The 23,999-nt window shown below is 43.6% G+C and overlaps 1 protein-coding gene across 1 annotated transcript in view; it reads right to left on the reverse strand.

Annotated features, from left to right (window-relative positions):
* Positions 1 to 23,999, reverse strand: part of LOC118369837 (heterogeneous nuclear ribonucleoprotein L-like) — a 71,377-nt gene that overhangs the window by 46,212 nt on the left and 1,166 nt on the right. The window lies entirely within an intron of this gene.

Raw genomic sequence — 23,999 nt, forward strand, 5'->3', positions numbered from 1 at the left:
GCTCCTGTCAATGTTGTGTAAGGACGCACACCTGATTATGCATGGCAGTAGGCCTAGGCTACCTGGCCTACTTGCAAATGTAAGAATATAAATGTGCCCATTCGGGGATCTGATAGTATTTCACCACCACTAATGAGCTGTGGAGCTTCTCAAAGTATTTTTTAAATATATTTTTTAACATCCATAGTTAAATAGTTCCTCAATGTAGTCTGTTAGAAAAATCTTTCCAGATCTCTCCCTTTTGATAACAACTTGGTGTGAAAAAAAAAATGTAATGCTCTGATCCAGTGTAAAAATCATAAAATAGGCCTACTGTCACGTCTCCTCCCCTCCGGCGTTTGAGGTCGCCGATCTACTAACCACCGGTTCTGGGATCCATCATTACACACACCTGGCATCAATCATTACTCGCAGCTGCACGTCATCATGAGGCACACCTGGACTCCATTACCTCACTTATTACCTCCCCTATATCTGGCACTCTCTTAGGTTCCTTCCCCAGTCAGTATTGTTCCTGTGTTTATGTGTAGACGCTACTGTTATGTTGTCTCGGTCAATGTTTGTTGTTTTATTAAACGTTTCATCTGCACCTCCTTGACTCTCAGTGTCTCCGTTATACCTACCTGATTACTACTTATCCCTTGCACAAAGCTTAGCAGTGTCTGTCCGGAGCTCACTGGTGTGGGAAACTCTGAGGGCCCAGAATACTGTCCAACCCAGTTGATAGTTGACACAATGTTTGAAGTTCCTTGCAGACAGGTCACGAAAAGAATGTGATTTATAGGATATTTATTTTCTACCTGCAGGCAGCAATGTTTTTATTTGTTGGCCTTAGGTAGGCTATTTTTACATATTTTAGTGTGTTACTTTCTATTAAATGTGTTAATTGTATTTTCTATCAAATAAAATAGCAAATAAAACTCTGCATTGTTGGTTAAGGGCTTGTAGGTAAGTATTTCACGGTAAGTATTTCATGGTACCTGTTGTATTCGGTGCATGTGACATAACATTTGATTTGATTTTACATCAAACTTTCAATGGGTGAATTTGCATGGTCTGCATGGTCTCCTCAGGCTAGACTCTCTACAACCTGTAGATAGACCAACTAAACATTATGCTGTTCTGGGAATACAAACAGCAGATCAGATCAGATACATCTATGTCAGAAAATATATAAAGGCTGATGGGGGAAAGCAACACAGCAGATATGTGGTGAAAGGAGTCTTTAAAAGCACCTTAACGGGCTCGTGGTACTTCGTGGTACTTCAAACACATGGTTTCATGCCATTCCATTCACGGCGTATTTATATAAGCCGTCTTCCTCTCAGCAGCCTCCACTGGTATATACCGTATACCGGGGGATTTGGAAATAGCCACGGGAGGCTTTTTCAATACCATGAATAACTTGAAACCATTTCTTTGAAGTTGTTCAATACATTTGTATATCTGTAGCTAATTTCTAAGTAAGTACCTGCAGTCAAATTATGCAATATGTTAGGAGATAAAGCAGATTGCGTTCTTCGTTTCACCTGTCACATTATTTTTCAAGCTTAGTTCCCCAGGACAGTTGAGCCAGTCATGTGTTTGTTCGTAAATAACGGGAGAAAGCGGGAGCAGGTCCAGCTGTGTATTAGAGGTCGCGTTTTATAATGAAAGTTACGTTTTTTTTTTGCTCCTATAGTTTTCCTTTACATAAAATACATTAATGAAACACATTAGGCAGAAAATACTTTAATTTTCATCAGATGACAACAGAAGTGCAACACTAATTGGCTGGCAGACACAAGTAAATTAGCTTCCAATGAAAAAGCAAGGTATTTAAAAAAAATCAAAAACGATATATGTTCATCATATTTCTACTGTTTATCGTAGAAAGAATGTAGCCAGCAACATTTCCTAATGTTTTGCTTAATGTTAATATATCATTTTACCTGAGAAAAGTAGTCTGGCTACACCAAGAAAAGTACTGGAGAAAAGTAGTCTGGCTACACCAAGAAAAGTACTGGAGAAAAGTAGTCTGTTTCCACCAAGAAAAGTACTGGAGAAAAGTAGTCTGGCTACACCAAGAAAAGTACTGGAGAAAAGTAGTCTGGCTACACCAAGAAAAGTACTGGAGAAAAGTAGTCTGGCTACACCAAGAAAAGTACTGGAGAAAAGTAGTCTGGCTACACCAAGAAAAGTACTGGAGAAAAGTAGTCTGGCTACACCAAGAAAAGTACTGGAGAAAAGTAGTCTGGCTACACCAATACAAGTACTGGAGAAAAGTAGTCTGGCTACACCAAGAAAAGTACTGGAGAAAAGTAGTCTGGCTACACCAAGAAAAGTACTGGAGAAAAGTAGTCTGGTTCCACCAAGAAAAGTACTGGAGAAAAGTAGTCTGGCTACACCAAGAAAAGTACTGGAGAAAAGTAGTCTGGCTACACCAAGAAAAGTACTGGAGAAAAGTAGTCTGGCTACACCAAGAAAAGTACTGGAGAAAAGTAGTCTGGCTACACCAAGAAAAGTACTGGAGAAAAGTAGTCTGGCTACACCAAGAAAAGTACTGGAGAAAAGTAGTCTGGCTACACCAAGAAAAGTACTGGAGAAAAGTAGCTCCACATCAGTCAGAGTGCTGTCTGCTGATAGAATGATGGAGAAAAGTAGCTCCACATCAGTCAGAGTGCTGTCTGCTGATAGAATGATGGAGAAAAGTAGCTCCACATCAGTCAGAGTGCTGTCTGCTGATAGAATGATGGAGAAAAGTAGCTCCACATCAGTCAAAGCGCTGTCTGCTGATAGAATGATGGAGAAAAGTAGCTCCACATCAGTCAAAGCGCTGTCTGCTGATAGAATGATGGAGAAAAGTAGCTCCACATCAGTCAAAGCGCTGTCTGCTGATAGGATTATGGAGAAAAGTAGCTCCACATCAGTCAGAGTGCTGTCTGCTGATAGAATGATGGAGAAAAGTAGCTCCACATCAGTCAGAGTGCTGTCTGCTGATAGAATGATGGAGAAAAGTAGCTCCACATCAGTCAAAGCGCTGTCTGCTGATAGAATGATGGAGAAAAGTAGCTACACATCAGTCAGAGTGCTGTCTGCTGATAGAATGATGGAGAAAAGTAGCTCCACATCAGTCAGAGTGCTGTCTGCTGATAGAATGATGGAGAAAAGTAGCTCCACATCAGTCAGAGTGCTGTCTGCTGATAGAATGATGGAGAAAAGTAGCTCCACATCAGTCAGAGTGCTGTCTGCTGATAGAATGATGGAGAAAAGTAGCTCCACATCAAGCAAAGCGCTGTCTGCTGATAGAATGATGGAGAAAAGTAGCTCCACATCAGTCAGAGTGCTGTCTGCTGATAGAATGATGGAGAAAAGTAGCTCCACATCAGTCAGAGTGCTGTCTGCTGATAGAATGATGGAGAAAAGTAGCTCCACATCAGTCAAAGCGCTGTCTGCTGATAGAATGATGGAGAAAAGTAGCTCCACATCAGTCAAAGCGCTGTCTGCTGATAGAATGATGGAGAAAAGTAGCTCCACATCAGTCAAAGCGCTGTCTGCTGATAGGATTATGGAGAAAAGTAGCTCCACATCAGTCAGAGTGCTGTCTGCTGTTAGAATGATGGAGAAAAGTAGCTCCACATCAGTCAGAGTGCTGTCTGCTGATAAAATGATGGAGAAAAGTAGCTCCACATCAAACAAAGCTCTGTCTGCTGATAGAATGATGGAGAAAAGTAGCTCCACATCAGTCAGAGTGCTGTCTGCTGATAGAATGATGGAGAAAAGTAGCTACACATCAGTCGAAGCGCTGTCTGCTGATAGAATGATGGAGAAAAGTAGCTCCACATCAGTCAGAGTGCTGTCTGCTGATAGAATGATGGAGAAAAGTAGCTCCACATCAGTCAGAGTGCTGTCTGCTGATAGAATGATGGAGAAAAGTAGCTCCACATCACTCAAAGCGCTGTCTGCTGATAGAATGATGGAGAAAAGTAGCTCCACATCAGTCAGAGTGCTGTCTGCTGATAGAATGATGGAGAAAAGTAGCTCCACATCAGTCAAAGCGCTGTCTGCTGATAGAATGATGGAGAAAAGTAGCTCCACATCAGTCAAAGCGCTGTCTGCTGATAGAATGATGGAGAAAAGTAGCTCCACATCAGTCAGAGTGCTGTCTGCTGATAGAATGATGGAGAAAAGTAGCTCCACATCAGTCAAAGCACTGTCTGCTGATAGAATGATGGAGAAAAGTAGCTCCACATCAGTCAGAGTGCTGTCTGCTGATAGAATGATGGAGAAAAGTAGCTCCACATCAGTCAAAGCGCTGTCTGCTGATAGAATGATGGAGAAAAGTAGCTCCACATCAGTCAAAGCGCTGTCTGCTGATAGAATGATGGAGAAAAGTAGCTCCACATCAGTCAGAGTGCTGTCTGCTGATAGAATGATGGAGAAAAGTAGCTCCACATCAGTCAGAGTGCTGTCTGCTGATAGAATGATGGAGAAAAGTAGCTACACATCAGTCAAAGCGCTGTCTACTGATAGAATGATGGAGAAAAGTAGCTCCACATCAGTCAAAGCGCTGTCTGCTGATAGAATGATGGAGAAAAGTAGCTCCACATCAGTCAAAGCGCTGTCTGCTGATAGAATGATGGAGAAAAGTAGCTCCACATCAGTCAAAGCGCTGTCTGCTGATAGAATGATGGAGAAAAGTAGCTCCACATCAGTCAGAGCGCTGTCTGCTGATAGAATGATGGAGAAAAGTAGCTCCACATCAGTCAAAGCGCTGTCTGCTGATAGAATGATGGAGAAAAGTAGCTCCACATCAGTCAGAGTGCTGTCTGCTGATAGAATGATGGAGAAAAGTAGCTCCACATCAGTCAAAGCGCTGTCTGCTGATAGAATGATGGAGAAAAGTAGCTCCACATCAGTCAGAGTGCTGTCTGCTGATAGAATGATGGAGAAAAGTAGCTACACATCAGTCAAAGCGCTGTCTACTGATAGAATGATGGAGAAAAGTAGCTCCACATCAGTCAAAGCGCTGTCTGCTGATAGAATGATGGAGAAAAGTAGCTCCACATCAGTCAAAGCGCTGTCTGCTGATAGAATGATGGAGAAAAGTAGCTCCACATCAGTCAAAGCGCTGTCTGCTGATAGGATTATGGAGAAAAGTAGCTCCACATCAGTCAAAGCGCTGTCTGCTGATAGAATGATGGAGAAAAGTAGCTCCACATCAGTCAAAGCGCTGTCTGCTGATAGAATGATGGAGAAAAGTAGCTCCACATCAGTCAAAGCGCTGTCTGCTGATAGAATGATGGAGAAAAGTAGCTCCACATCAGTCAAAGCGCTGTCTGCTGATAGAATGATGGAGAAAAGTAGCTCCACATCAGTCAAAGCGCTGTCTGCTGATAGAATGATGGAGAAAAGTAGCTCCACATCAGTCAAAGCGCTGTCTGCTGATAGAATGATGGAGAAAAGTAGCTCCACATCAGTCAAAGCGCTGTCTGCTGATAGGATGATGGAGAAAAGTAGCTCCACATCAGTCAAAGCTCTGTCTGCTGATAGAATGATGGAGAAAAGTAGCTCCACATCAGTCAGAGTGCTGTCTGCTGATAGAATGATGGAGAAAAGTAGCTCCACATCAGTCAGAGTGCTGTCTGCTGATAGAATGATGGAGAAAAGTAGCTCCACATCAGTCAAAGCGCTGTCTGCTGATAGAATGATGGAGAAAAGTAGCTCCACATCAGTCAAAGCGCTGTCTGCTGATAGAATGATGGAGAAAAGTAGCTCCACATCAGTCAGAGCGCTGTCTGCTGATAGAATGATGGAGAAAAGTAGCTCCACATCAGTCAGAGCGCTGTCTGCTGATAGAATGATGGAGAAAAGTAGCTCCACATCAGTCAAAGCGCTGTCTGCTGATAGAATGATGGAGAAAAGTAGCTCCACATCAGTCAAAGCGCTGTCTGCTGATAGAATGATGGAGAAAAGTAGCTCCACATCAGTCAAAGCGCTGTCTGCTGATAGAATGATGGAGAAAAGTAGCTCCACATCAGTCAAAGCGCTGTCTGCTGATAGAATGATGGAGAAAAGTAGCTCCACATCAGTCAGAGCGCTGTCTGCTGATAGAATGATGGAGAAAAGTAGCTCCACATCAGTCAAAGCGCTGTCTGCTGATAGAATGATGGAGAAAAGTAGCTCCACATCAGTCAAAGCGCTGTCTGCTGATAGAATGATGGAGAAAAGTAGCTCCACATCAGTCAAAGCGCTGTCTGCTGATAGAATGATGGAGAAAAGTAGCTCCACATCAGTCAGAGCGCTGTCTGCTGATAGAATGATGGAGAAAAGTAGCTCCACATCAGTCAGAGTGCTGTCTGCTGATAGAATGATGGAGAAAAGTAGCTCCACATCAGTCAGAGTGCTGTCTGCTGATAGAATGATGGAGAAAAGTAGCTCCACATCAGTCAGAGTGCTGTCTGCTGATAGAATGATGGAGAAAAGTAGCTCCACATCAGTCAGAGTGCTGTCTGCTGATAGAATGATGGAGAAAAGTAGCTCCACATCAGTCAGAGTGCTGTCTGCTGATAGAATGATGGAGAAAAGTAGCTCCACATCAGTCAGAGTGCTGTCTGCTGATAGAATGATGGAGAAAAGTAGCTCCACATCAGTCAGAGTGCTGTCTGCTGATAGAATGATGGAGAAAAGTAGCTCCACATCAGTCAGAGTGCTGTCTGCTGATAGAATGATGGAGAAAAGTAGCTCCACATCAGTCAGAGTGCTGTCTGCTGATAGAATGATGGAGAAAAGTAGCTCCACATCAGTCAAAGCGCTGTCTGCTGATAGAATGATGGAGAAAAGTAGCTCCACATCAGTCAGAGCGCTGTCTGCTGATAGAATGATGGAGAAAAGTAGCTCCACATCAGTCAAAGTGCTGTCTGCTGATAGAATGATGGAGAAAAGTAGCTCCACATCAGTCAGAGTGCTGTCTGCTGATAGAATGATGGAGAAAAGTAGCTCCACATCAGTCAAAGTGCTGTCTGCTGATAGAATGATGGAGAAAAGTAGCTCCACATCAGTCAGAGTGCTGTCTGCTGATAGAATGATGGAGAAAAGTAGCTCCACATCAGTCAGAGTGCTGTCTGCTGATAGAATGATGGAGAAAAGTAGCTCCACATCAGTCAGAGTGCTGTCTGCTGATAGAATGATGGAGAAAAGTAGCTCCACATCAGTCAAAGCGCTGTCTACTGATAGAATGATGGAGAAAAGTAGCTCCACATCAGTCAGAGCGCTGTCTGCTGATAGAATGATGGTGAAAAGTAGCTCCACATCAGTCAAAGCGCTGTCTGCTGATAGAATGATGGAGAAAAGTAGCTCCACATCAGTCAGAGCGCTGTCTGCTGATAGAATGATGGAGAAAAGTAGCTCCACATCAGTCAGAGTGCTGTCTGCTGATAGAATGATGGAGAAAAGTAGCTCCACATCAGTCAGAGTGCTGTCTGCTGATAGAATGATGGAGAAAAGTAGCTCCACATCAGTCAGAGTGCTGTCTGCTGATAGAATGATGGAGAAAAGTAGCTCCACATCAGTCAGAGTGCTGTCTGCTGATAGAATGATGGAGAAAAGTAGCTCCACATCAGTCAGAGTGCTGTCTGCTGATAGAATGCCCGTTTGTGAATTCTCATCCAGTGGAGAAGGGCAACTGAAGCACAAAATGAGTCTGATGCCGAGTAGAAATTACAATAACAAGCATTTAAATCTGCGTTTACAAAACATAGCAAGATGTTTCTAATCTGCTATATATTTTCTTCCTGCGTGAAAATCGTAGAATTCTGCTTTAACCCCATCCCTAAATTTAACATGTTAGTTATCTAATAAGTGGCTGAATAAATAAGGTGATGGGGCATCATATTGTGATAGCTTTCTGTCGTGTTTGAGTCAAAGCCCTTTGGATGAGTATTATTCATTTACTCCTCCCCCCTCTTCTCTGAGCAGACAGGCAGGCCTGTTGCCCTAGCGACTCCAGACAGTCACAGCGTGTAGCCTACACATGCTGCTCCAGAGCCAGTACTGTTCTTCCTTCAGACAAGCATGCATAGACATTGTGCAAATTAACACATTTTTATCATTCACATTCACCTGTAAATGTCACCAAAAATTACATTTCGATAGCTCCTACCTATATATGTATAACTTTATGAGCTGGATTGCCTGTCTTTGCAATTTGTTTATTTTCATTCACGCTAATTAGCATATTTAGCTAACAGCCGTCACAGAAATACACTATTACTTGTTATAATACTGTTAGCATTCTGGTAATAGACGCTCAATAGGCTTTTTTTGCATTTTTGGCGCTCCCTTGTGTACTAAGCCAGTAATACCAGTATGAAAGAAGGCCGGTATGACGATATGAAAATCTGGATACCACCCAAACATATAAAGTAGTACAGTATTTTTATAATATTATATTACAGCATTTTTAGGAGGAGAGAGTGTGTGACTGTGTTGGGAGCCAGTAGAGGCATTCTGAACATGTACTGGGGGAGTCTGTCAGCATGTTGAGAGTAAGGAGTGATGTTCCTTGGACTGTGAACTTCAGCTTTCCAGGCCACGTCCCCTGGGAGAGTGTGTGGCCATGCAAGTGTGTGAGTAAGACGGAATTTGTTCTCAATTTGTGCTCAACATCAGCTTTCCAGGGTTTGCTTCCTAGGGGCTTGAACCTGTTTGTATATGTGTGTGTTTGTGTGAGCGGAGTGGAGCGAGGAGTAGAGCGAAGCGAGGAGTGGAGAGGAGCTGGAGGAGCAGAGCGGAGCGGAAGCGAAGCGAGGAGTGGAGAGGAGCTGGAGCAGCAGAGCGGAGAGGGAGCAGAGCGAGGAGTGGAGAGGAGCTGGAGGAGCAGAGCGGAGTGGAAGCGAAGCGAGGAGTGGAGAGGAGCTGGAGCAGCAGAGCGGAGCGGAGAGGGAGCAGAGCGAGGAGTGGAGAGGAGCTGGAGGAGCAGAGTGGAGCGGAAGCGAAGCAAGGAGTGGAGAGAAGCTGGAGGAGCAGAGTGGAGCAGAAGCGAAGCGAGGAGTGGAGAGGAGCTGGAGCAGCAGAGCGGAGTGGAGAGGAGCTGGAGGAGCAGAGTGGAGCGGAAGCGAAGCGAGGAGTGGAGAGGAGCTGGAGCAGCAGAGCGGAGTGGAGAGGAGCTGGAGCAGCAGAGCGGAGTGGAGAGGAGCTGGAGCAGCAGAGCGGAGTGGAGAGGAGCTGGAGGAGCAGAGCGGAAGCGAAGCGAGGAGTGGAGAGGAGCTGGAGCAGCAGAGCGGAGCGGAGAGGGAGCAGAGCGAGGAGTGGAGAGGAGCTGGAGGAGCAGAGCGGAGCGGAAGCGAAGCGAGGAGTGGAGAGGAGCTGGAGCAGCAGAGCGGAGCGGAGAGGGAGCGAGGAGTGGAGCTGGAGGAGCAGAGCGGAGATGGAGCGGAGCAAGGAGTAGAGCGGAGCGGGGAGTGGAGAGGAGCTGGAGGAGCAGAGCGGAGATGGATCGGAGCAAGGAGTAGAGCGGAGCGAGGAGTAGAGCGAGGAGTGGAGCGAAGTTGGAGTGGAGCTGGAGCGAGGAGTGGAGCTGGAGTGGAGCTGGAGTGGAACGAGGAGTAGAGCGGAGCGCGAGTTTCCCAAAGGCTGGAGCGTCGGCCTTCTCAGCTCCAATTTCTCTCCAGTAGCAGTCACTTCACGACCTCAGGACATGACCAGCCCAGCATACATTTGTAGTCTACTTGTGTGCTGCTATAAACTCTTGCTTTAGCTACTGTCATCTAGTAGGCTAAATATTTTCATAAAGAAACTTATAAAACACACAGGTGAAAAATCAAGGTGATTTACAAAGATGAGGACCAAGAGCAAGAGATGGAGTAAAGAATGATTGTGGAATCTGAAAAGACAGGTATCCCGAAAGCATGATGGGGTACTTAGTATATGTTCATGCTGACAGAAAGGAAGGAGGAAGGAGGTAACTAGCTAAGTGTGTCATTGTAGCAAAGTATTTATAAACAAAAAAATAATTTTCATTATATTATCTATTCAATAGGCCAACATTGATTTTGGCCCAATAGGCCTGGCATTTTACATCTTTCAAGTAGCTTTCTGTTTTGATAAGGTCATTTTACCTCAAATCCTTTAGGCCTAGCTATAGAAATATAATAAAACGACTACACATTCCTGCCCAGCCTGGCAAGAGCGTCCCAAAGGGTGTTCGGCATCCGCAGTGGCCCTGAAGCGCTGAGAGGGTGTTCTCCGCTGTTGGCCTGCTCTCCAGGCACCATCACATGGGCCTGAAACCACAGACTCCGGCCAAACTCATGTTTCTAAGAATGAATTCAAAGGCCCTGTAGATGGAGCATAATAAGGCTTTTTAAAATTTAATTTCTATTTAATTCTAAGTAAATCACAACCTATATGTGTAGTTTATACGCTATGATACAACAAAATGTTGTTTAAATGCTGAGCGCTTAATGTCTCTGCCAGCCTAGTGTGTCGCACTTGCAAATGCTTCACAATGTGTTTGTTTGTCGGCTATAGCCTTGAAATAATAATTAATAATAATAATAAATAATTAATTTTCGTTCCTTCTTAGGCTCCCTGTCTGGCTCCTGACCTATTTACAGTTAGTTTAATACGACATGTAGCCTAGTTGAAATTATAAGTGCTTCTTAGTCACATTTTCCTGTTGTTTATTAAAATACTTTTCATTCAAATCGTACGGTTTTGTTTTAAAACTTCAAAACCAAACGTTAGGTCCAGGTAGTCGCAATAATAGATGGGTTTTGGTTAAATTGCGATTTTAATGAATGGAATTAATTCGGAGCGGCTGTTTTTTATTTCTTTGACCGAGGAGCAGGTTTTTAGCGGAGTGGTTCGAACAGAACGATGAGCAGGATTTACGACCACTCAACACTCAACTCATCTCACATACTCTGGTGTATGTGTGTTTGAGAGTGTGCGAATGGTTGAAACATGATTGCGGGTGTGTGTGTCCCTCTGTATGTGTTTGAGTGGCGAACATCGACTGTTGAGGCTTTGCTTCCCAGGAGCCCAACCCCCTTCCCCCACCCCCTCTCCCCTAGACGTCTGGGAGGAATATTATATCATCCACAGGACAGATATGTGTAAAAAAAAAAAACCTTGCTAGTGACAGCCCCTTCATTCCTCACTGAGACATATTCTCAAAGAGTCTACTACAGCACATCATCCCTCTACAATTCCACCTCAGAGTTCCACCAGGCTTCAGTTGAAATGAGACCATTTCATTCTATAACAGACTGCATCCCTGAAAGATATAAGGACTTCACATTGACGATAAACATCAGTTTCCCACAGAGCTCCATCCATAGAAACAACATTTGAGAATTCTACAGGGATTGTTGCTATGTGACAATGTTAGTCTACCATTCCATTTCACATGACCCTCATTAATCATACAGATTCCTCTCTTTCATATGATCAGCTTTACAGCACTTGGATTAATACACTTAATCCAGGTCGCAATTGTAAATGAGAACTTGTTCTCAACTTGCCTACCAGGTTAAATAAAGGTGAAATAAAATTTTTAAATGAAAAAATCCACATGACAGAAATACTGCCTGAATAATGATCATAATTTAGACCAGCCTCGACTATTTTATATGAATAACACCTTCAAATGAAAGATAGAACCTGTGATAATTATTTGAACAAAATGGACTTTGAAGTAATTTGTCATTCTGACTTAAATTATGCCAAAAACACTAACCATTCAATCAACTGAACACTTTAAAGGGTAATGTTTCAGCCCAACCCTGCTCTGACACCTGTGTCGCTGTCTGAGTAGATTAGCAATCAAGTCTCATCAGGTCTGGGACAAAAACAGGCCCTTTCACAAGCATTTATTCTGAGTATGCATCAGGCAATGTGTGGCATTTATACATTTCAGCTGAATTCAGGCCTATTGTTTACTATAGAAGCCAATTACCAGTGTTGTGCTGTTTTGTCTGAGAAGAGTTCTGCCGTTATCTGAACACGGTCATTCATTTGATGCTTTTTTCCTGGTGCTTTCAGGATGCCTCACTAAGGTGTATTATCACACTCATTCTGCTGGGAAACGCTGAGAGGGCAGCTGTGATGAACAGACACACACACACTTGCACACGCAAGGACACAAGCACAGTTGCACACACACACGTTTAGCTCCACAGCACTGGGGGCAAACACAGGCCTTCCATTTGACACCTGCATTTTACCATGTTCAGTCAGACTAGGGCTGTCGCGGTCACAACATTTCGTCAGCCGATGATTGTCAAGCAAATGGTCTCACGGTAATTGACCATTGATTAACATAAACAGATTTAACATCTCCTGGCTTCCATACAGTCTAATAAATCCATGTAATAAAGCCAATCCATTATTTATTTCAGACAGGTCTAAAGAAGCATATGAACAAAATGTAGTCTATTTCAGAAGAACAGAATAGCATGCTCTGAGTTGTCCTTATCTTAGGCCCTGATGTGGCTATGCCAAATGGCTGTGGGCTACACCAGTTCATTTAGCAGACAGGATTTGCTTATAATTATGTGGCATTATTTTATATTATTTTATAGTATGTAGAATACAATTGAACAAAGCTGAATAAGATATAAATATTTTCTCAATTATTTCAGGGAGTGCACACATGCAGCTATTCTGTGTTGAGCGGTTAACAAAGAAATAGGTATTCCTATATGCTTAATTTAGAGTTATTAATGTAACTTTCGTTGTTCTACAAACGGTGGACTATATGTTTCGATTTTTAATACATTGTAAGGCTGCATGATGAGACTCTAATGATGATTTGAAAAAAGTAGCTTGAAAGGTATGAGCTCTGCTTTGTTTTTTTTGAGCAGGCTGTTCACACTCCAATAGTCTCTCATTCACAATTTGACAATCACTTGATAATGCCTCAAATTTCACCGCGCCGTCACTTTGTGGCCGTAATGCACCCTTTTGCGGGCCGGAGTGCTGCATTGTGCCCTTCTCCCCGAGAGTGCTGGCCAATCCGAGGCTCTCCATTAAGTAATTGGGTCTTTCTCAGAGGCTACAAGTGAAGACCGACACATCGGGGATGCAACTGTGCATGTCCTTATCCAATTCCGAGGTGCATATTGAAGATATTGAAAGAACTGTCCACATTTAATTTTCATCAGCCAACAAGATGAGTAGGCCTAATGAACAGCAAAAGCACTAGCCTATGTCAATCTACTATCCCTCATAGTACAAAAGCCGACATATTCTAATATTTTTTTAATCTCCCCAATTTCGTGGTATCCAATTGGTAGTTACAGTCTTGTCTCATCACAGCAACTCCCGTACGGACTCGGGAGAGGTGAAGGTCGAACCCCGTGCGTCCTCTGAAACCCGACCCAACCAAACCGCACTGCTTCTTGACACAATACCCGCATAACCCGGAAGCCAGCCGCACCATGTGACAGAGGAAACACCGTACACCTGCTGGCGACTGTGTCAGCGTGCATGCGCACGGCCCGCCACAGGAGTCGCTAGAGCGCGATGGGACAAGGAAATCCCTGCCGGCCAAACCCTCCCCTAACCTGGACGATGTTGGGCCAATTGTGCGCCGCCCCATGGGTATCCCGGTTGCGGCCGGCTGCGACAGAGCCTGGACTCGTACCAGGATCTCCAGTGGCACAGATAGACCACTGCACCACTCGGGAGGCCCCGACCTATTCTATTCTGTGCAATAAATAAATATTCCAACATAGTCGGGACAGTTGTGGAATGCGATAGATCCCAAATTAATACAACCACTAAGATAAAAAAAAAATGCAATGTGAATGATGGAATAGATCAGAACAGTTAGCTTAAAATGTTGATAAACTATTAGGCTATCTCTTCACATTATAAGCGCAGCAATGCACACATGGTAGTAGGCTATAAGCGCAAATGTTCCATTAGCAGAAACACCAATATCGAAAGTGACCTCAAATGAAATGATGCATGTAATGCTTTTATTATAAAGCTGAATTTTTATGGTGAAAATGACCTTCCCCAAACTTGAATCTCATGTACTGTTTATGTCTGCCAGTTAGGCTCTACACCCCTTGGAGTGTGGATTCATGTGCTTAATTTTAAGATGTTTGTGATAAAGACCTTATTAAAACATATGGGCTAGGCTACATGAGGGCTAGGCTACATGAGGGCTAGAATACATGAGGGCTACATGAGGGCTAGACTACATGGGGGCTACATGAGGGCTAGACTACATGAGGGCTACATGAGGGCTAGGCTACCTGAGGGCTACATGAGGGCTAGGCTACATGAGGGCTAGACTACATGGGGGCTACATGAGGGCTAGACTACATGAGGGCTACGCTACATGAGGGCTACATGAGGGCTAGACTACATGAGGGCTACATGAGGGCTAGGCTACATGAGGGCTAGACTACATGGGGGCTACATGAGGGCTAGACTACATGAGGGCTAGGCTACATGAGGGCTACATGAGGGCTAGGCTACATGGGGTGTGTGACTATGATTCAAACAAGTCGCAAAAAAAGGCTTTATTTCTTATAGTCGGCATCATTTACAAGTGATAAAATATATTTCACAAGTGATATGCTAATATTGTCGCCCATCAGACTATTCTTGATTTAATATTGTCTTTACATATACTAAATAATATATGTGTGACATTTGTTTTGATTTAGAATGGACCAATTATCATGCACCTGTAGCAAAACAGGGGCAGCAGAAAAAATACATGTCATCTATGCACGTAAACAGCGAATGGAGGAGGCTTTTCCCTTGGTTATTTTCATACCAGCCAGGTAGGCTATACTCCTATCGTAAAGAGAAGCAATGTGCTTAACATTAGGAACGTTAAGAAATAAATATAGTAGCCCTAGCCTATAGAAAGCTGATGGGATCCTCCTCTTTTTATGAGCGGCCATCACTCTGAGGAACAACACTCCCTATATGTTGCTCTGTATTCCGATCTTACGAGGGGTATGGAGCCTTGTCACTTGAGTGTACATCAATCAAGCTTACTTTCTCCAGCAGTGAGGAGGGAGTAGAGAGAAAAGCCTAGACACACAGATACATAGACACAGACAGAGGACTCCACATCATAAACACAATGAACAGACCAGGCAGCATGATAGGTCAACTTCAAATCGAATCAAATGTATTTGTCACATACACATGGTTAGCAGATGTTAATGCGAGTGTAGCGAAACGCTTGTGCTTCTAGTTCCGACAATGCAGTAATAACCAACGAGTAATCTCACCTAACAATTCCAAAACGACTACCTTATACACACAAGTGTAAAGGGATAAAGAATGTGTACATAAAGATATATGAATGAGTGATGGTACAGAACGGCATAGGCAAAATGCAGTAGATGGTATCGAGTACAGTATATACATATGAGATGAGTAATGTAGGGTATGTAAACAAAGTGGCATAGTTCAAAGTGGCTAGTGATACATGTATTACATAAAGATGCAGTAGATTATATAGGCTACAGTATATACATATACATATGAGATGAGTAATGTAGGGTATGTAAACATTTTATTAAGTAGCATTGTTTAAAGTGGCTAGTGATATATTTTACATACATTTCCATCAATTCCCATTATTAATGTGGCTGGAGTTGAGTCAGTGTGTTGGCAGCAGCCACTCAATGTTAGTGGTGGCTGTTTAACAGTCTGATGGCCTTGAGATAGAAGCTGTTTTTCAGTCTCTCGGTCCCTGCTTTGATGCACCTGTACTGACCTCGCCTTCTGGATGATAGCGGGGTGAACAGGCAGTGTCTCGGGTGGTTGTTGTCCTTGATGATCTTTATGGCCTTCCTGTGACATCGGGTGGTGTAGGTGTCCTAAGGACAGGTAGTTTGCCCCCGGTGATACGTTGTGCAGACCTCACTACCCTCTGGAGAGCCTTACGGTTGTGGGCGGAGCAGTTGCCGTACCAGGCGGTGATACAGCCCGACAGGATGCTCTCGATTGTGCATCTGTAGAAGTTTGTGAGTGCTTTTGGTGACAAGCCTAATTTCTTCTGCCTCCTGAGGTTGAAGAGGCGCTGCTGCACCTTCTTCACAACGCTGTCTGTGTGGATGGTCCAATTCAGTTTGTCCGTGATGTGTACGCCGAGGAACTTAAAACTTACTACCCTCTCCACTACTGTCCCATCGATGTGAATAGGGGGGTGCTCCCTCTGCTGTTTCCTGAAGTCCACAATCACCTCCTTTGTTTTGTTGACGTTGAGTGTGAGGTTATTTTCCTGACATCACACTGAGGGCCCTCACCTCCTCCCTGTAGCCCGTCTCGTCGTTGTTGGTAATCAAGCCTACCACTGTAGTGTCGTCCGCAAACTTGATGATTGAGTTGGGGGCGTGCATGGCCACGCAGTCATGGGTGAACAGGGAGTACAGGAGAGGGCTCAGAACGCACCCTTGTGGGGCCCCAGTGTTGAGGATCAGCGGGGTGGAGATGTTGTTACCTACCCTCACCACCTGGGGACGGCCCGTCAGTAAGTCCAGTACCCAGTTGCACAGGGTGGGGTCGAGACCCAGGGTCTCGAGCTTGATGACGAGTTTGGAGGGTACTATGGTGTTAAATGCTGAGCTGTAGTCGATGAACAGCATTCTCACTTAAGTATTCCTCTTGTCCAGATGGGTTAGGGCAGTGTGCAGTGTGGTTGAGATTGCATCGTCTGTGGACCTATTTGGGCGGTAAGCAAATTGGAGTGGGTCTAGGGTGTCAGGTAGGGTGAAGGTGATATGGTCCTTGACTAGTCTCTCAAAGCACTTCATGATGACGGAAGTGAGTGCTACGGGGCGGTAGTCGTTTAGCTCAGTTACCTTAGCTTTCTTGGGAACAGGGACAATGGTGGCCCTCTTGAAGCATGTGGGAACAGCAAACTGGGATAAGGATTGATTGAATATGTCCGTAAACACACCATTCAACTGGCCTGTGCCATTAAGAAATGACCAGGAAGGATACCTCCAGAAATACATGTTATCTGTGAATTGAATTGAATTGTTATCTGTGAATTGAGAGTAATCTGCATAATCTGCATAAGGGGTCATTGTGGAGTCGAAGGTTGATGCGAAACTTATAATGATATTCTTTCATACACAAACTAATTAAACACAGACAAATACACAAACAAATTAAACACACACAAATACGCAAGCAAATTAAACACACATAAATACACAAGCAAATTAAACACACACAAATACACAAACTAATTAAACACACACAAATACACAAACAAATTAAACACACATAAATACACAAGCAAATTAAACACACACAAATACACAAACTAATTAAACACACAAAGACACAAACTATGAACACATGCTGGACATACACATATAATCACACAAAATCACAATGTCAGTCAGTGCCTTTATCAATCCTTCTTTTCTACTCGCTGCAATTGCCGTGACCGATGTGAGCAGCTGCAAACCCTGAAGCATGTGATCACATGGTGACGGTCTAAAACACAATAATTGACCAAAACAAGGAGCATTGTTCCTAGTACTCTAAAGACAGCTTCTACGTAAGACCCAGACTTCTAAAGCGCAGAAATACCTTTAGACTGTTAACTCAATCACATGGAATGAACAAAATGTGAGTAACAGGCATAGAACACTAAAATCATAGCACTCGCACACACACATGCACCTTCTCAGCATGCACACACACACGCACCTCCCTACGACACACAACATATACTGAACAATACAAATGCAACATGCAACAATTTCAAAAATTTTACTGACTCACAGTTCATTTAAGGACATCCGTCAGTTGAAATAACTCTTTACATGCTGCTTTTATATTTCTGTTCAGTATAGTTCTACATTAAGGGCATAGGGCAGACCGCACACACACAGTTCACTTCAACACCACCTAACAAACAGGGTCTCAACAACATTAACATTTAAATCAAACTCATGGAAGACCCCAGGAAGATTAGCTAACTATACAACGTTAGCTGATGGGTATCCTAATAAAATTATGATTTTTTTTTTTTTTTTTAAATCAACAGGTTCCTTTGTGGGAGAGCACAGCTAATCAAAGATGGTGAGCACACTTAGTGAAATACAATTACACACACAACACACGCAGTCACCAACACACACACTATACACACACACTCAATTCTTTCTCAGTTTGAAAAATAATTCAATTCGCACATCTCCAAAAGAGCCAGTGGGAAATCAAACACATATTTGCACTGTTCTTCTGGCAACAGTGGAAGACTTGAGATGCTGTAGGAGAAGTCAGGAGGTCACTTCACAGCCTAATAGAGGAAAACTGGAGACATATGAGAACAAAGTTCCCTCTCACATTCTCTCTAACCTAACAGTTGGGGGAGAAGAGGAGAGAGAGGGAGGAAGAAGGGAGGAATGGAAGCTAGAAAGCTGGAGTCTGTCACTGAGTAAATTCCCTGGGAGGAGGTTGTAATGGGAGGCTTTCTACAGAGTGGTCTGTAAGCAGCAGGAGGCTTCACACACACAAACACATTCTGTCAGCACTGCTACAATTACCTAAGGCAGATCATGCTTTTGCACCACAGAAAGTTTGGAGCGCCTTTATCAAAATAACGTCAGCTTAAAAAGAACAACTTGAAATTGATATCTTTACCTTTATGTTTTTTTTTTCTACATTTAACATTTAACATTTACATTTACATCTACCTTTGACCCTTTGTTGTGCCTTGGATATGACTTCAAATGTTTAATATATTCTGGCACACGAGGTAGGCTACAATGTTTACACTGGTACATAGGCTATTGAAACAAGGTCATTAGGTCACTTACCTTTTACACACAAACTAAACAAATACACAAAACTACACCACTGAACAAACCATACACACATAACCACATTCACACTACAAAACCATGCACTCGTGCTCAGCCATCATCAAAACAGTGCTTACAGTGGAAATCAAACAAGACATCCAACTGCATAAGTTCAAATGTGCTTTAATGTTGTCTTGAAATAATATTGTTTTTCACTCATCTCAGAAATCGGGTTTTGATTTGGAACAGTCTAGTTGTCTCTTCCACAGACTTTCAGACAACTTGAAGAGGTGCTGTGCTTGACTTCTCTCTTCTCTACTGGGTGCAGAGTGTCTCAACTAGGGATGTGCACGGTTATTCCAATATTCCAATATCTGACGGTTATTAGAATTCGAATTGTCTGGCAAATAAAATATTGGCCTATTTTAACACTGAATAAGATTTTTTCTAAATTAAATAAAAATATAAATTTGACAATATTACATACAATGATATACCATGACATTTCAAATTATTAATTTAATAAAACTGCAAACTTTTCAATGCAGATTTTATGGCGTGTGCCCCATTAAAAGACCGGTAGCCTTCACGTGTGAAGCTTGTTGTTTATGTTGGCCAATCGATGCGGCAAAGAGGCTCAATGTGTCGCAAGTGGAGTGGCGTCAGTAATGCAATGCAAGATTAAATACAATTTGTGAATTAAAGGTTAGCGAAATTAGAAGGAGTAGGATAAAATGATCAACCAACAGTAGGCTGTTGTTTTATCTGAACGGGGTTGGAGAGAAAACGCAGCATATGGGCCTCAATTAGCCTAGCTAGCTATAGCTGGCTAGCTAGCTTCTCTAGGCTTCTCCAGTCAAGACAGGCACTGTTATATGGGATGATAGATAACATTGTGGTTGCTACAAGTTAGATCGTCTTGGCTGTAGTCGAGTTGCCTTGGCTGCATCTCTCCCCCTCCTTCTGTTCGCTCCCATACGATCACACGCTGGCCCTCCGCAGCTGCAGCAATAGAGCCCCAGCCTCTGTCCCTCGTGCAGCAGTGCTCATGTTAAAACTTAAGTTAAAAAAACAACATATGTATTTCGAATAACCGGATTTTCGACAAAAATTCATGATGGTATTTGAATAGTGAAATTATTTTAAACCCCCCATCCCTTGTCTCAATTTCTGTTTGTTTGTTTGTAGCTTCATCTCTCCCTTCGTCAGGAGTCTCTCTTTTCCATCGTCTTCAAAGACGGTTTAATATATAAATACATTCTATGCCACAGGCTCAAACACCATTTTTAAACATATTTTTCTAATCGTTTAGGTGTGACATTTCGTCATGGACTTGTCTGTCTCTGTCACTATGCTGATGGGGAAACTATTGACTTACTGTATACAAAAATGTTTTATAGCCCCCTCTCTCTAAAACCTCTCTCTCTCTCTTTCTTTATCTCTCGCTGTCTCTCTCTACCTCTTTATCACTCTCTGTCTCTCTCCCTCTATGTCTTTATCTCTCTCTCTCCAGCCCATTGCTGGTTTTCAGTAGCAGTCCCAGCTGTCATATTACCAGTAGTGATGATTCAGAAGACACTCTGCCCTCTCAGGAGGTCACCCGCAGCCTCAGTCCATTTTATCCTGTCACCCTGCATCACAAAGCAGCACCCAGTCCACACACACACACAAACCTGGTCTGTCTGCAGTCCATGCTGCCTGCAAGGTCGCTCTCACAAACACATGCGCACGCATGCAGGCACACACACATACAAACCCACTCACACACACAACCAAACACATCAGCAATGAGGAAAGGTCCCAGCACTATCTGCTGCCTGCATATCAGATTAGAAAATTAAAATCAATATGCAATTTCTTAGATATCCACATAACTGTTTATGGTGGGATCAATCCCATTAAAGCGCATGGCAGGACGGAGAAAAATAAATTGTCATCATGTCGAATTCCAGGTGTTAACCATGCACAAACTCAGCATCAGCATCCAGCACTCAGATATCAGGTAGGCCTATATGCTACCTAATTGGGCAGCCTGGTCTCATAGACTAGACGTAAAATAGTAAATGTAAATCCTCCGAGACCCAAATTAGTATGATATGTTACGTTTAATGCAAACATCTAGCAACCCAAAGGTTACTCGTTCGAATCTCATCCCGGACAACCAATAACGCAAATGTCTAGCAACCCAGAGGTTGCATGTTCGAATTTCATCAAGGACAACTTTAGAATTTGAGCTAATTAGCAACTTTGCAACTACTTACTACTTTTTTTTATAGCTACTTTGCAACTATTTAGCATGTAAGCTAACCCTAAACCTAACTTTTTAGCTAACCCTTCTCCTAACCATAACCCTTTAACCTAACTCCTACCCTTAACTCTAACCCCTAGCCGAGCTAACGCCACAAATTGTGGCTAAGCGCCAGTATACAGTCAAAGTAGAGTCGCAATTCAACGGCTCAGACACAAGAGGTATGTGGCAGGGTCTACAGTCAATCACGGATTACAAAAAGAAAACCAGCCCCGTCGCGGACCAGGATCTCTTGCTCCCCGACAGACTAAATAACTTTTTTGCCCGCTTTGAGGACAATACAGTGCCACTGACAAGGCCCTGACAAGGCCCGCAACCAAAACCTGCGGACTCTCCTTCATGCGCAGACCAGCTGGCTGGTGTGTTTACGGACATATTCAATCAATCCTTATCCCAGTTTGCTGTTCCCACATGCTTCAAGAGGGCCACCATTGTCCCTGTTCCCAAGAAAGCTAAGGTAACTGAGCTAAATGACTACCGCCCTGTAGCACTCACTTCCATCATCATGAAGTGCTTTGAGAGACTAGTCAAGGACCATATCACCTCCACCCTACCTGACACCCTAGACCCACTCCAATTTTCTTACCACCCAAATAGGTCCACAGACGACGCAATCGCAACCACACTGCCCTAACTCATCTGGACAAGAGGAATACCTATGTGAGAATGCTGTTCATCGACTACAGCTCAGCATTTAACACTATAGTACCCTCCAAACTCGTCATCAAGCTCAAGACCCTGGGTCTCGACTCCGCCCTGTGCAACTGGGTACTGGACTTCCTGACGGGCCGCCCCCAGGTGGTGAGGGTAGGTAACCACATCTCCACCCCGCTGATCCTCAACACTGGGGCCCCACAAGGGTGCGTTCTGAGCCCTCTACTGTACTCCCTGTTCACCCACGACTGTGTGGCCATGCACGCCTCCAATTCAATCATCAAGTTTGCAGACGACACTACAGTGGTAGGCTTATTTACCAACAACGACGAGACGGCCTACAGGGAGGAGGTGAGGGCCCTCGGAGTGTGGTGTCAGGAAAATAACCTCACACTCAACGTCAACAAAACAAAGGAGATGATTGTGGACTTCAGGAAACAGCAGAGGGAGCACCCCCATTTCCACATCGATGGGACAGTAGTGGAGAGGGTAGTAAGTTTTAAGTTCCTCGGCGTACACATCACGGACAAACTGAATTGGTCCACCCACACAGACAGTGTCGTGAAGAAGGCGCAGCAGCGCCTCTTCAACCTCAGGAGGCTAAAGAAATTTGGCTTGTCACCAAAAGCATTTCTACAGATACACAATTGAGAGCATCCTGTCGGGCTGTATCACCGCCTGGTACAGCAACTGCTCCGCCCACAACCATAAGGCTCTCCAGAGGGTAGTGAGGTCTGCACAACGCATCACCGGGGGCAAACTACCTGCCCTCCAGGACACCTACACCACCCGATGTCACAGGAAGGCCATAAAGATCATCAAGGACAACAACCACCCGAGCCACTGCCTGTTCACCCTGCTATCATCCAGAAGGCGAGGTCAGTACAGGTGCATCAAAGCAGGGACCGAGAGACTGAAAAACAGCTTCTATCTCAAGGCCACCAGACTGTTAAACAGCCACCACTAACATTGAGTTGCTGCTGCCAACACACTGACTCAACTACAGCCACTTTAATAATGGAAATTGATGTAAAATATATCAATAGCCACTTTAAACAATGCTACTTAATATAATGTTTACATACCCTACATTACTCATCTCATATGTATATACTGTACTCGATACCACCAACTGCATCTTGCCTATGCCGTTCTGTACCATCACCCATTCATATCTTTATGTACATATTCTTTATCCCTTCACACTTGTGTGTATAAGGTAGTAGTTTTGGAATTGTTAGGTTAGATTACTCGTTGGTTATTACTGCATTGTCGGAACTAGAAGCACAAGCATTTCGCTACACTCGCATTAACATCTGCTAACCATGTGTATGTGACAAATACATTTGATTTGATCATACACTTTGCAAATTCGTAACATATCATACAAAATGGATGATGGACATCCACAAATGAATACATACCATACAAAACATAACATATTATACTAAATGGAGTGTCTCAGATTTCCGTATAGAATAATACAAAATGTTCTGAGTCCAGGTTGAATTGGGACGAATCTGATATGCCTAAAAATAAAAACATTACCTACGAAGCATATTTGTCAAACAGCATCTAATTGAAATGTGGAATCACATTAGCCTATTGTCAGGTGTTCACTGTTCGCGTTCTAAGCTACATGTGTGGATGTGTGGACCACTGTGGATGTTGTTGTTGCTCGTCCATTTGATGTAGAAACATTATTTGGGAGAGAGCGCAGATAAGGTGCGTGCTCCACCGCAGGTTGTGACATCAGGCAGCTGAATCTGTCTTGCCGGTGGCAGACTCGTAGCTTTTCCATGGTGATAAGGGGAAAAGCCGATCAACGGACTAAAGATCTGCACTGCCTGAGGTAGCAAAGACCAAAACACTGCATAGCTAATCTAGATAATGTGTTCAATGCCTCCCCAGGCCAGGACCGGTTTATGATAATCTGCAGAGAAAATGTAGCAGAGATACGGACACAGAGCAGGGAGCTGGTTTCGCTTCCCACATTGCTGTTTGTTGTTGATCTCAAAGCAAGGCATGCTGGGCTGTATTCTGCACCCCGCGGAGGTTGAAGTGAGATAAATCAGATCTAAAACATCAGGATTCTCAGTTTCACTGGACAACTCAGTAGACTGGTTCCCTCTTTTACACGCCGGGGTCCACTTCTCTTCTGCAGGGTTAAACGTGTTTCTGTAGACTTATTATACAATACGTTTGTAGACTATTTACTTTTAATTATACTAAACTAGTCATGTCATGGTAAAGGC

This window comes from Oncorhynchus keta, chromosome 36 (genome assembly GCF_023373465.1).
Source record: "Oncorhynchus keta strain PuntledgeMale-10-30-2019 chromosome 36, Oket_V2, whole genome shotgun sequence".
In the NCBI taxonomy this organism is placed as follows: Eukaryota; Metazoa; Chordata; class Actinopteri; order Salmoniformes; family Salmonidae; genus Oncorhynchus; species Oncorhynchus keta.